Consider the following 12,809-nt stretch of genomic DNA (forward strand, 5'->3'; position numbering starts at 1 on the left):
GTTACAGTTGAGGACCTTATCCTAAACCAAGTTACGAAATACACTGACCAAGGTTGGCCAGAACTCCTCCCACCCCACTCTCTCTTTCAGCTCTCTGCACATATCTTCCCCAACGAAACAGGATCCAATTAGTACAGAGAGTACACAGGATGATGATGACTGCTGGGTGGTCATCCTGCTGCCACTGCATCAGTGTGTCATAAACCTCCCACATACTGACCACTGTGAGATGGCACTACAAAGGCACTCACATGGTGCTATGCATACTGACCCGCCATCATACAGGATATCAAAAGAGCCCACTCATGCAAGAACTCATGCCCATCCAGTCTGCACCCATACAATGGTTACATGCCTAGCCAATGCAACATCGCCCTTGAGAGAGTGTCCACATGGACTTTGCTGGCCCCTTCCTCAGAGAGGAAGTCTACATCTACATCTACATGGATACTCTGCAAATCACATTTAAGTGCCTGGAAGAGGATTCATCGAACCACATTCACAATTCTCTATTATTCCATTCTCGTGTAGCACGCGGAAAGAATGAACACCTATATCTTTCCGTACGAGCACTGATTTCCCCATTTTATCTTGGTGATTGTTCCTCCCTATGTCAGTCGGTGTCAACAAAATATTTTCGCATTCAGAGGAGAAAATTGGTAATTGGAATTTCATGAGAAGATTCCATCGCGACGAAAAACGCCTTTCTTTTAATGACGTCCATCCCAAATCCTGTATCAATTCTGTGACACTCTCTCCCATATTACATAATACAAAACGTGCTGCCTTTCTTTGAAATTTTTCGATGTACTTCATCAGTCCAATCTGGTAAGGATCCCACACCGTGCAGCAGTATTCTAAAAGAGGATGGATAAGCATAGTGTAGGCAGTCTCCTTAGCAGGTCTGTTACATTTTCTAAGTGTCCTGCCAATAAAACACAGTCTTTGGATGGCCTTCCCCACAACATTTTATATGTGTTCCTCCAATTTAAGTTGTTCATAATTGTAATACCTAGGTATTTAGTTGAATTTACGGCTTTTAGATTAGACTGATTTAACTTGTAACTGAAGTTACAAGTTCCTTTTAGCACTCACGTGACTGATCTCACACTTTTTGTTGTTTAAGGTCAACTGCCACTTTTTGCACCAATCTGATATTTCTTCTAAATTGTTTTGCAGTTTGTTTTGATCTTCTGATGACTTTAATAGTCGATAAATGACAGCATCATCTGCAAACAGGGACTGATGACCATAGCAGTCTGGTCCCTTTAATCTCCCAAACCAACCATCTGCAAACACCTGAAGACGGCTGCTCAGAATGTCTCCCAAATCGTTTATATAGATAAGGAACAGCAAAGGGCCTATAACACTACCTTGGGGAATGCCAGAAATCACTTCTGTTTTACTCAATGACTTACCATCAATTACTACGAAATGTGACCTCTCTGACAGGAAATCACAAATCCAGTCACATAACTGAGACAATATTCCATAAGCACACAATTTCACTATGAGCCACTTGTGTGGTACAGTATCAAAAGTCTTCAGGAAATCCAGAAATACGGAATCGATCTGAAATCCCTTGTCAATAGCACTCAGTACTTCATGTGAATAAAGAGCTAGTTGTGTTTCACAAGAACGATGTTTTCTAAACCCAAGTCATAAACTCATTTTCCAGTTTTAATGTAGTTTGAATGTCAAAGGCCACAGCAAGGGAGACAATAAATGCCTTTCAGAAAATATTCACCATTGAAGGGGACCAGAAACAATCAGGTTCAGACAGTGGCCCTCCATTTTCAATCAGTATGTTTCAGGATTTCTGCTCTCAGAAAAGCATAATGTCCCTGACAAAGGTGCCATTCCACTCAGCCCCAGTGGTGATTCCAAGTGGTTCATCCTCACCTCTAAGGTGCAGATGCAAAGGATGCTGTTAACTGCACCCAAAACCGAGGCCCTGACCCAGTTCCTCACCTCCTACAGCACTACACCAATACAGGGTCACAGTAGTGCATGGGCCCTGACAGCAGACCTTCTGGGTCCTCCTGAGGCATACAACATGCCCACACCAACCCAATTTTCACCCTCTGTACCTCTGGGCACATAGGTTTGATCTGTCATCTACAGGATGGTCCAAGCATGAGTGCCAAGCATCAACATAAACATGTCAAATCAACCTTTTTTGCAGGGCAGCCTACATGTCAGGAGCAAGGAATGGTTTTTATGGGCCCTGACAAGTAGGCTGCTTTGCATGACAGACATGATGCCTTGGAGTAGTATGGGCCTTCTTCGTTAACCTGATTTGTAGAGCAGCCAGCATGTCAGGGCCAAATAAATGATTTTCAACCCCCTGATGTACAGCCAGCTCTGCATAACAGGTATGTTGTGATGAGAATGGCTGGGGCAGGTTGAGATAGACAGAGGAAGGGATTGACTGAAAAGGGAGGAGGAGGAAATGGACAGACAGAGGGGAGAAGGGGGAGAGGCATGAGACAGGTGGAGGATGTAGAGGGCTAGTTGGCTGGTGCAAAAGGAAGAGGGAGTGACAGAGATGGAAGAGAGAAGGGAGAGGGAAAAAGATTTTGTCAGAGGGTGGGAGCTGGAGGAAATGGGCAAACAGAGGGGGAGAAGGAGATGAAGATACAGAGAGAGTGAGGAGAAGGGGATAGACCAATAGAGGTGAGAGGATGAGGTGGACAAACAGAGGGAGGAAGAGATGGACAGAGAGAATGAGAGGAGGAAGAGTTCAATATACATGTTGAATGTGTATACAGGCAAAGCTGCGGGCAAAAAACTAACAAATATAAAAAATGTGTGTGTGTGTGTGTGTGTGTGTGTGTGTGTGTGTGTGTGTGTGTGTGTGTGTGTGTGTGTGTGTACCATACCCCCTCTGATACTGACAAATCAATTTCAACCCAACTTAATACACACAACACTTACTATCTGGAAAAAAGTACTGTGGAGGTAAGAACCACCTAGCTCCCATTGAGGTTGGTGGTGACAGACAGAGAGAGGAGGATGAGGAGGTGGACAGACATGAAAATAGGCAGGAGGAGATGGCGAGAGGGAGGGAGGGAGGGAGGGAGGAAGGAAGTGAATACAAGAGAGAGAAGTGGAGTATGAGATACAGAGTGAGATTGGGGATAGGGTGAGGAGATGGACCTACAGAAGGGGAGGAAGAGATTAACAGACAGAGAGGAGGGAAGAGTTCATGGATAGATAGAAAGAGAGTGGAGAAGGAGATGGACACAGAAAGGGGAGGAAGGAAGAGATGGACAGATAGAGGGGAAGGTGGAGAGGGGGGAGCATGAGTGTCACAGAGAGAGAGGCAGGAAGAGATGGGTAGGAAGAGGGGAGGGACAGACAAGAAGATTGATCAAGATAGGAGGTGTTGGACAGAGGGAGGAGGCAAGAGGAGATGGACAGAGAAAAGGGCAGGAGGAGAGGGGAGAGGAGAAGATGGGCTGAAAGGAGTGGGGGGTACTAACAGAAGGGGGAGAAAGGATGAGATGGATGAGAGAGGGGTGAGGAAGAGATGAGCAGAAGTAAGGGGAGAAGGGGATGAACAGTGTGAGGGGAAGAGGGTGAACAGAGAGAGGGAGGGGAGGAGGATGTGGACTGAGAGAGGGAGAGGAAAAGGAGGATGTGGACAGAGAGAGGATGAAGAGGAGCAGATGGACAGAAACAAGGGGGATGTATAGAGAGAGAAGAAGGGAGGAGGAGGAAAGAGAGAGGTGGGAGGATGAGGTGCACAGAGAATGGAGGAGGAGGAGAAGGAGGAGGAGGTGGTGGAGAGAGAGTGGGGAGGAGGAGGTGGACAGAGAAGGGAGGAGGAGGAAGAGGAGAGAGAGAGAAGGAAGGAGGAGATGGACTAGTAGAAGATTTCAATAAATAAATACCTGGGCAATATCAGCTAATAACGAAATAAATATGGAGCAGATTGCATGGATGTTCTTATATCCTGATTAACAGTCCTTGTATAACAGAACTGCATCTAATTTATATGGTCTACTAATGTACCATATATCTAAACTGAAAACTTGTACCACACTTATAGAAATACTATTGTGAGACTACTTCAGTGTCTTCAAACGTGCACCTGGCTGCATAATGATTTTGTGTATCATCTCAACCTTTCATTCAATGATAACTATGTTGTTGAGCACTCATAAAACAAAACAACACAAACACACACAAACTTATAAACACCATTAATCGTAAATGATTCTGAAACCACGAGGTGGTTAATACATGCAAGTACTAACAAACAGTTCTATTTTGCCCTGTTTGTAGTACAAAATACTGGCCATAAAATCAAACAAACAGAATCCATTTTCTGTAAATCTCTGAAACTTCTGACAGAATGTAAGCCATTCACATGAGTTATGTGGTAATTTTTTTGTTTTCATTTCCATTTTTCTTGGATGTAATTATTAAATTTTTCTCTAGAAAATGTTACATGCAACACTTTCGTTCTCACATTCATATAGATTCCTTGTGAAACAAAGTATCACTGGACCCAACACATACAAGGAATTGCACTTTACCACTCTTGTTACATGTAACTGAGACAAAAACACAATGCAAATTTACATCACTCAGCTTCAATTAATTTTCAGACTGTTTAAAATATTTGTTAGTATTTTTCTCAGTATTTCTTTTTTAAATAAAAGGTAAGTAAAGTACTTGATTTCGTAACACACAATTATTATCAATCATTTCAATAAATCTAAAGTTAATTTTTCTATTCAATAGTTTGTCAGCACACTGTTGAAAGGAGCATTACTTAATCACAACCCCACTTACTCTCAAGTGGAATAAACTTCAAGGAGTGACTGAATATTCAGAAACGTGATCCACCATCTTCTCTGTCTTTTTGAAATTCATGGCCCAGACTGTTTCCACACTTGCCGCATGATACCTGAGAGAGGAGAATTGTGAGTCAAAGTAATTAAATATAATTTAATTAAAATGCATGTAATACAATTAAAATACAATGATCATATTCTCACATTTCTTTCCCATAACTACAGTAGACATAAACATGAAAAGAGTAAAAAATTCCGTTAAAGGGAGGGAGCTATACTTAGATTTTGGACTTATCATTCACCATGTAAAAATGCTGTAATTTCCTTAAAATATGAACAATATTTCATACAAGGCGTTTAACACTGACTTCTAAAAAGGCATTCAAAATAGCTAGTAGTTTACTTAGCACATGCCCTAACCAGAAAAGAATAGCAAATGCTTATATTCATTAACCACATAATTCATACATTAACAACAGAAATATTTCCATGAAATATTTCTCAAGTCACACACAGCAATTTCAAGAATTACACACTATACAGAATATGCAATAAGTTTAGCATAACACATAAAACTTCTGCTTAACAACAGCTTTATGATTCAGTAGATGATTATATACAGTCAGCCAGCTGTCATTTTTGTTCTTCCTTTATTTAACATCTCGTCACCAGTGAGAGGGTTAAAAATATGGTTACTGAAACTAACTAGTGAATAAAGAAGAATTCAGTTGAGTGTATACAAGCAACCATCTCAGTATGCAACTGAAGAGCTCTATAGAAACTAGAGAAAAACTGAGTCTACAAGGTCAGATGAGAACAGAATAATAAAATTACTTTTATCATACTTGAAGGATAATTACAATTTCCATGGCCACCATTGACAATTATATTAATGGAAAGAAATTACCAATAACTATGAGCCACAGAAAAACTGACCACAAGGGCTAAAATACAACTGCAGGTTAAGGTAACAAAACTTGATTACATCACTCAGACAATGCTGTTCACCAACATTGCCTCTATTTTCTTTGGAGTAAGTTTATTTCATCTAGTTCTTCTTTTGTTGTTATCGTACAGGGTCTCTACACTGATATGTTACAGACTTAATTATGATTCTTGGCCTAAGTTATGAAACACTTGTCAACAAATGGCTTCGTTGAAACGGTAAGACCAACTTTAACAATACACTGTAGAAGCTATAAAGCTCTCGAGAGGGTACAGCCCTGTAATCAGGACTAGAAACTAAAACAGATGCAGCCATGTGCTTGCATACTGTTTTGATGTTATGAGCAGGTGCGACCAGGCCTGTGTGTGTTTCGACAGCTAAAGGGGCTTGGAAGCTAAGCTGGGCACAGCTCAGTAGCCACAAGAGTCTTACAGTGTCATCAATAGGTGGCAGCATCCTTTCAGCTTCAGTGATTGGCAGACATTCAAAGTATGAGAATTACCTAGACAATAGGATGGCGGAGAGGTAAAAGCATGCTCTGGGCTACGTAGTCAGAAAAACCTAAGCACTAGGCTGTTAGTGAGAAACTTTGAGAAGAGAATCACTATGGCTGAATTGAGTGTCCAGCACAAATATTAAGTAAGATTAAATCTAATAAAAACTGAAGCTGATTAGTTACAGAGAAGCCAGTAACATGGTTATGAATATAAAAGTAAGACAAGTTCATGGGTGAAAATGCGGTCTCAGTCCAAATACTAGTTTTTAAGTTAGTTCATGTAAAAATGTTTTATGTAAAAAATGAACTTGAAAATTGATATCTAGACAACGTCTTAAGCGATTTTCACAAACAAAGTGTCTACTTTTTTGATACTGTGCCACATGTCATGTTCAACCAATGGTTTACTACAACACTCTACAGAAAAGCCGCACTTGCCTGTCTACATTCTCTTTGGTGATATAGACTATTACACAGGAGATGGTTCACAGAGCACTTAAGCAGGGGAAGTAAGAGTTCTTTTCCAATCAAATTGAGAAACTATCAGCCAAAAATCTTTACAGTAATTATGAGAAACTATCATCAAAAAATTTACAACTGACCTGACAAAAAAGCAACGCTCTCTGAATTACCAGATTTCCTCTTGAAAATAAGTATGGTTTTCCTTTACTTCTCCATCCCAGTGCGAAAATTCAGACTATACCTTGCATAAATTTATTTATGTTGTAACATAGTTCTGTCAATTCATTTGTTGACTGTCTGGGGTTCATGTCCTAGGTGTTGTGTCCAGTGAGCATGACATCATGCTGCCAAATTTCTTTGAAAATGGACAAACTGTCATAAAAGAAGTTTATCTGCAAATTTTGACAAATTTTGTGAAACTGTGAATGGTAACTGAGACCTCAGGGAAACAATATGTCTTTCTACAGGATAGTGCACTGACTCATACAAGCCATTTAGTCCAAAACTGGCTCTTTGATAACATTGACATGTTCTAGTCAAAGGAATTCTGGCCCCCGAGTAGCCTGGATTTGAACCCCTACGACTAGTATGTTTGGAGCATAGTCAAAAGTGCTCCCAATACGGTGAGGCACCCTAATGTCACATCCCTGTGCACTGCTACCAAATCAGCATTCACGAATATGGACAGCTCTGTTTTAAAGAGGGTGTGTGATCACCTCAGGAAAAGATTGGAGGTGGTCATTATGGCTAAAGGGGCTTAGAGTAATGTTACTCTTAAAAAATACCTCTACTTATATGTAAAAGGATTTTCACATTTTCATTTGTATTTTGTTTCAATAAATTTACTTTGAAAATAAGTTTCCTTTGTCCATATTTAAGTGCTGCATCCTGTACATAAATCATTGGTTTAATGTACAGGAGACTCATTTACGTAATATAATTGAGACGTATACAAAGAGTAGTTAGTCTTGATTCACAACCTTGGATGTACAAGGAAGATGCCTCCTCAAAGATAGTGAAACACTTGGGTATACCCTGGGCAATGGCAATCTCCATTAATACTGGAGAGATTTCAACAAAGGAGGAAGCACCACTGTCTGACATTTGCATGAAACATAACTATGATGTGTTAGTGGTCCAAGAAAGACACAGAGGACAAAACAACCATTGACCAAGGGTGAATGGAATGTATTTGCAACAGAGAGGCTTAATGAGCAATATGGAAGTGCAATTTTTACAAAACTGGATACTGATGTTCTGTCTGCATACATGATTTGTGTAGACCATATTGAGATACTAACAGTAGAAATTTGATCTTGCACTATTACATGTGTCTCATCATACATCAGCAATACAAATTTACAAAAGCTTGCAATTTTGACTCTCAGCCAACAAAGCTGGCTGTTATTTTATTTTATTTTAATAGTACTTCTTGGAGATATAAGGGACAGGTGAAAATGACATAAGCCTCGAAGACTGGGCCAGATGCATTGTTTTAAAACTAATACACGATCTATGTTTCCGGTCCAAGCTGTTGGAGATGATGTTCGTGTGTGTGTGTAAGGTGTGCTTGAGTGTTTGAGTGAATGTGTGAAAGTTTCCTTTTCTGAGCAAGCCTTTGGCTGAAAGCTAATGTGTAAGTGTCTTTTTGTTGTGCCTGTCTGCAACTTAACGTGTCATCTTTACAGTAACTAGCAACCTATCTTTTCCTTATACCGAACAGTGGAAAATCCAGGATAGAATGTAACAATATTATGCTATGCACCACATAGCAGAGATGTTGAGTCGCAGATAGGCACAGCAGAAAGACTGTCAAAAAGTGAGCTTGCTTACACACACACACACACACACACACACACACACACACACACACACACACAAAACCACAGTCTCTGGCTGCTGAAGCTAGACTGCAAGCAGCAGCAAATGATGGGAAAGGAAACCGAGTGGTGGGGGTAAGGAGGAGGCTGAGTTAGGGAGGGGAAGGGATAGCAGAGTAGGGGTTGGTGGCTGGTAAAGTGCTGCTTGAGGGAGTGTACAGGGACATGGTGGAGAAAGGGTAGGGCAGCTAGGTGCAGTCGGGAGGTTAGGCAGAGGGCAAGGGGGGCGGGGGGGAGGGGGGGAGAGTTAGTGGAAAAGGAGAGAGGAGAGAAGTAAAAAGACTGAGGGTGCGTAGGCAGAACAGAACAGAGGGCTGTGTAGTGCTGGAATGGGAACAGGGAAGGGCAATGACTAATGAAGGTTGAGGGCAGGAGGTTTATAGGAACATAGTATATATTGCAGGGAGAGTTTGCACCTGCACAATTCAGGAACAATGGCGTTGTTGGGAAGGATTCAGTTGACACAGGCTGACAATCAATCATTGAAATGAAGAATGTTGTGTTGGAAGAAGTGCTCAGCAATCGGTTGGTCCAGCTGTTTCTTGGCCACAGTTTATCAGTGGCCATTCATGAGGACAGACAGCTTGTTGGTCATCATGCCCACATAGAATGCGCCACAGTGGTTGCAGTCATGCCCATGTAGAATGCAGCACAGTGGTTGCAGTTTAGCTTGTAGGTCTCATGACTGGTTTCACATATGCCCTGCCTTTGATGGGATAGGTGTTGTTTGTGACCGGACTGGAGTACATGGTGGTGGGAGGATGTATGGGACAGGTCTTGCATCTACATCTATTACAAGGATATGAGCCATGAGGCAAGGGTTTGGGAGCAGGGGTTGTGTAGTGATGGACAAGGATACTGTGTAGGTTTGGTGAGCAGCGGAATACTGCTGTGGGAGGGGTGTGAATTATAGTGGGTAGAATATTTCTCATTTCAGGGCATGAGGAGAGGTAGTCAAAACCTTGGTGGAGAATGTGATTCAGCTGCTCCAGTCCTGGTCTGGTGGTGAGTCATGAAGAGAATGCTCTTCTGTGGCCAGGTGGTGAGACTTTGGGAGATGGTGGGTGACTGGAGAAATAGGGTATGTGAGATCTGTCTTTGTACAAGGTTTGGAAGGTAATTATTTATTTTATTTTTAATTACACATCAAGTTCTGTAGGACCAAATTGAGGAGCAAATCTCCAAGGTCATGGATGTGTCAGTACATGAAATTACAACATAAAAGTAAGAACAGATAAAAATAAATGTTTATGAACCCAAAAAAAGTCAGTCCATAAATTTAAGTAAATGCAATCAACAATACAATAAGAATCAGCTTAATTTTTCAAGCAACTCCTCGACAGAATAGAAGGAGTGACCCATGCAGAAACTTTTCAGTTTTGATTTGAAAGCATGTGGATTACTGCTAAGATTTTTGAATTCAAGTGGTAGCTTATTGAAAATGGATGCAGCAGTATACTGCACACCTTTTTGCACAAGAGTTAAGGAAGTCCGATCCAAATGCAGGTTTGATTTCTGCCGAGTATTAACTGAGTAAAAGCTGCTTATTCTTGGGAATAAGCTAACATTATTAACAAGCAATGACAGTAAGGAATATATATATTGAGAGACCAATGTCAAAATACCCAGACTCGTGAACAGGGATCAACAAGACGTTCATGAACTTACACCACTTACTGCCCGAACGGCCCATTTCTGAACCACAAATATCCTTTTAGAATGGGAAGAGTTACCCCAAAATGTAATACCATAAGACATAAGCGAATGGTAATAAGCAAAATAGACTAATTTTCATGTCAAACGATCACTTAATTCTGGTATCATTCGAATAGTAAAAATGGCAGTATTAAGTCTCTGAACAAGAACCTGAACGTGGGCTTTCCATGACAGCTTACTATCCATCTGAACACCTATAAATCTGAATTGTTCAGTTTCACTAATAATATGCCCATTCTGTGAAATTAAAATGTCAGGTTATTTTGAATTGTGTGTTAGAAACTGTAAAAACTGAGTCTTACTGTGATTTAGCATTAGTTTATTTCCTACAAGCCATGAACTTAAGTCATGTACTGCACTATTTGAAACCAAGCAAATGTTGCACACAACATCCTTTACTACCAAGCTAGTGTCATCAGCAAACAGAAATATTTTAGAGTTACCCGTAATACTAGATCCCTGAGGCACCCCCCCGGCCCCCCCCCTCACTTGGCAGTACCCCACTCAGACCCCACATCACAGCCATTATCAACATTGTGAATAATGACCTTTTGCTGCCTGTTGCTAAAGTAAAAGGTGAACCAATTGCGAGCTACTCCCTGTATTCCGTAATGGTCCAACTTCTGGGGAAATATTTTGTGACCAACACAATCAGATACCTTAGTTAAATCAAAAAATATGCCTAGCATTCCAAACCTTTTGTTTAGCCCATCCAGTACCTCATAGAGAATAGAGAATATAGCATTTTCTGTTGTTAAACGACTTCTAAAGCCGAACTGTACATTTGATAGCAAATCGTGTGATATAAAATGATCAATTATCCTTACATACACAGCCTTTTCAATAGCTTTTGCAAACACTGATGGCATAGAAATAGGTCTAAAATTATCTACATTATCCCTTTCTCCCTTTTTATAAAGCAGCTTTACTACTCAGTACTTTAATCGCTCAGGAAACTGACCATTCCTAAAGGAAAAATTACAAATATGGCTAAATACAGGGTTAACATGTGCAGCACAGTACTTTAATATTCTGCTAGACACTCCATCATAACCATGAGAGTCCTTAGTCTTCAGTGATTTAATTATTGACTCAATCTCCCTCTTGCCTGTATCACAGTAGTAGTAGTAGTAGTAGTAGTAGTTGTAGAGGGGTTTTTTGGGCACTCGACAGCAAGGTCTTCAGCGCCCATTCAGTAACATAGTGAGACGGGTGTCAAGAAAAATCCCAGAACAGGAATAGAAAACGGAACATAAAACACGGGGAACAATCGCTGAAAAATATGTGCTCACCCACACCGAAGCGTGGGATGAAGCCGGGTGTCAGCAGTAAAACATGGACAACACAGGAAGAAAATGATAGAGGTAGCTAAAACAATGTAGCAGGCGGAAGTGGCTGGCTGACCGCAAGGAAAAAAGGGGAGGAGTCAGCCACTCTACAATACACTAAAACCTCCAGCCTAAAAGTTTAGGCCAGAGTCCAGACACATCACAAAACTTAAAAACCCTAGACACACACATTTCTTCATTAGCTAAAACAGAAGGCAGATCCCCATCAACTTGTGCTTCCGCCCTTGCATCACGGTATAAAATGCAGTCTATTAAAATATGCTGGACAGAGATGTGCACACCACAAGCATCACAAAATGGAGGATCCTCCCGCCGTAATAAAAAGCTATGTGTGAGAGGACAGTGCCCGATCCAAAGACGTGTGAGGGCCACCTCTTCCCGCCTGAGCAACCGGCAGGAGGAACGCCACGGCCGAGTGGTTGACTTTACCAACCGCAGTTTATTGGCCGTCACCGCCAGCCATTCGTCCTCCCACAACGCCATACACTTCCTGTGGAGTGCAGCGATGATTGACTGCAAGGGGATAGGACACTGGACCACACCCTGCTCTCTGCAGGCCTCCTTGGCAGCCCGATCGGCCAGTTCATTGCCCCATATTCCGACATGACCAGGCACCCAGCAGAAGGATACCTCTTTACCCCGCCGTTGGAGCAAGTACAGTTGGTCATGTATCAGCTGGACCATCTCCTCAGTCGGGTACAGGTTCTGCAGTGATTGTAAGGCACTAAGAGAATCGGAGCAGAGAAGAAATCGATCGCCCCGAACACGATTCATCTGCTCCAGTGCCTTCAGGATCGCGTGGAGCTCCGCTGCAGCAGGGAGGCGAATCCAGGTAACATGATCAGGGAACACCACAGAACAGCCAAGGAAATTCTCCTGTTTGGAGCCATCAGTGTAAACGACAGTAAAACCGTGATGCATATCTAAAATGTTAAAAAACAGAGATTGGAATGTAAAACCTGGTGTGCCATCTTTCTTAAAATTAGTCAAATCTAAAATAAGTTTGGGTCTCCGGAGGAGCCAAGGTTGAGATCTGCTCCAACCGCGACGTAAAACACGAAGACCAGCCATAGACATCGCACCGAGGCAATCCTGTGCGCGAATCCCATAGGGCTGCGTCGCACGTTGCCGGTTATGAAACAATCGTGCCAGAGG

General features: G+C 41.7%; 1 long non-coding RNA gene across 1 annotated transcript in view; it reads right to left on the reverse strand.

The window, feature by feature from the left end:
- LOC124777830 overlaps positions 1–12,809 on the reverse strand; it is a 105,524-nt gene that overhangs the window by 17,059 nt on the left and 75,656 nt on the right. Inside the window, exon 4 of the long non-coding RNA XR_007015785.1 lies at positions 4,804–4,918. This is a non-coding gene — a long non-coding RNA (uncharacterized LOC124777830). The remainder of the gene's footprint in view (positions 1–4,803; positions 4,919–12,809) is intronic.

The sequence above is a fragment of the Schistocerca piceifrons genome, chromosome 2 (genome assembly GCF_021461385.2).
Source record: "Schistocerca piceifrons isolate TAMUIC-IGC-003096 chromosome 2, iqSchPice1.1, whole genome shotgun sequence".
Lineage (NCBI taxonomy): Eukaryota > Metazoa > Arthropoda > Insecta > Orthoptera > Acrididae > Schistocerca > Schistocerca piceifrons.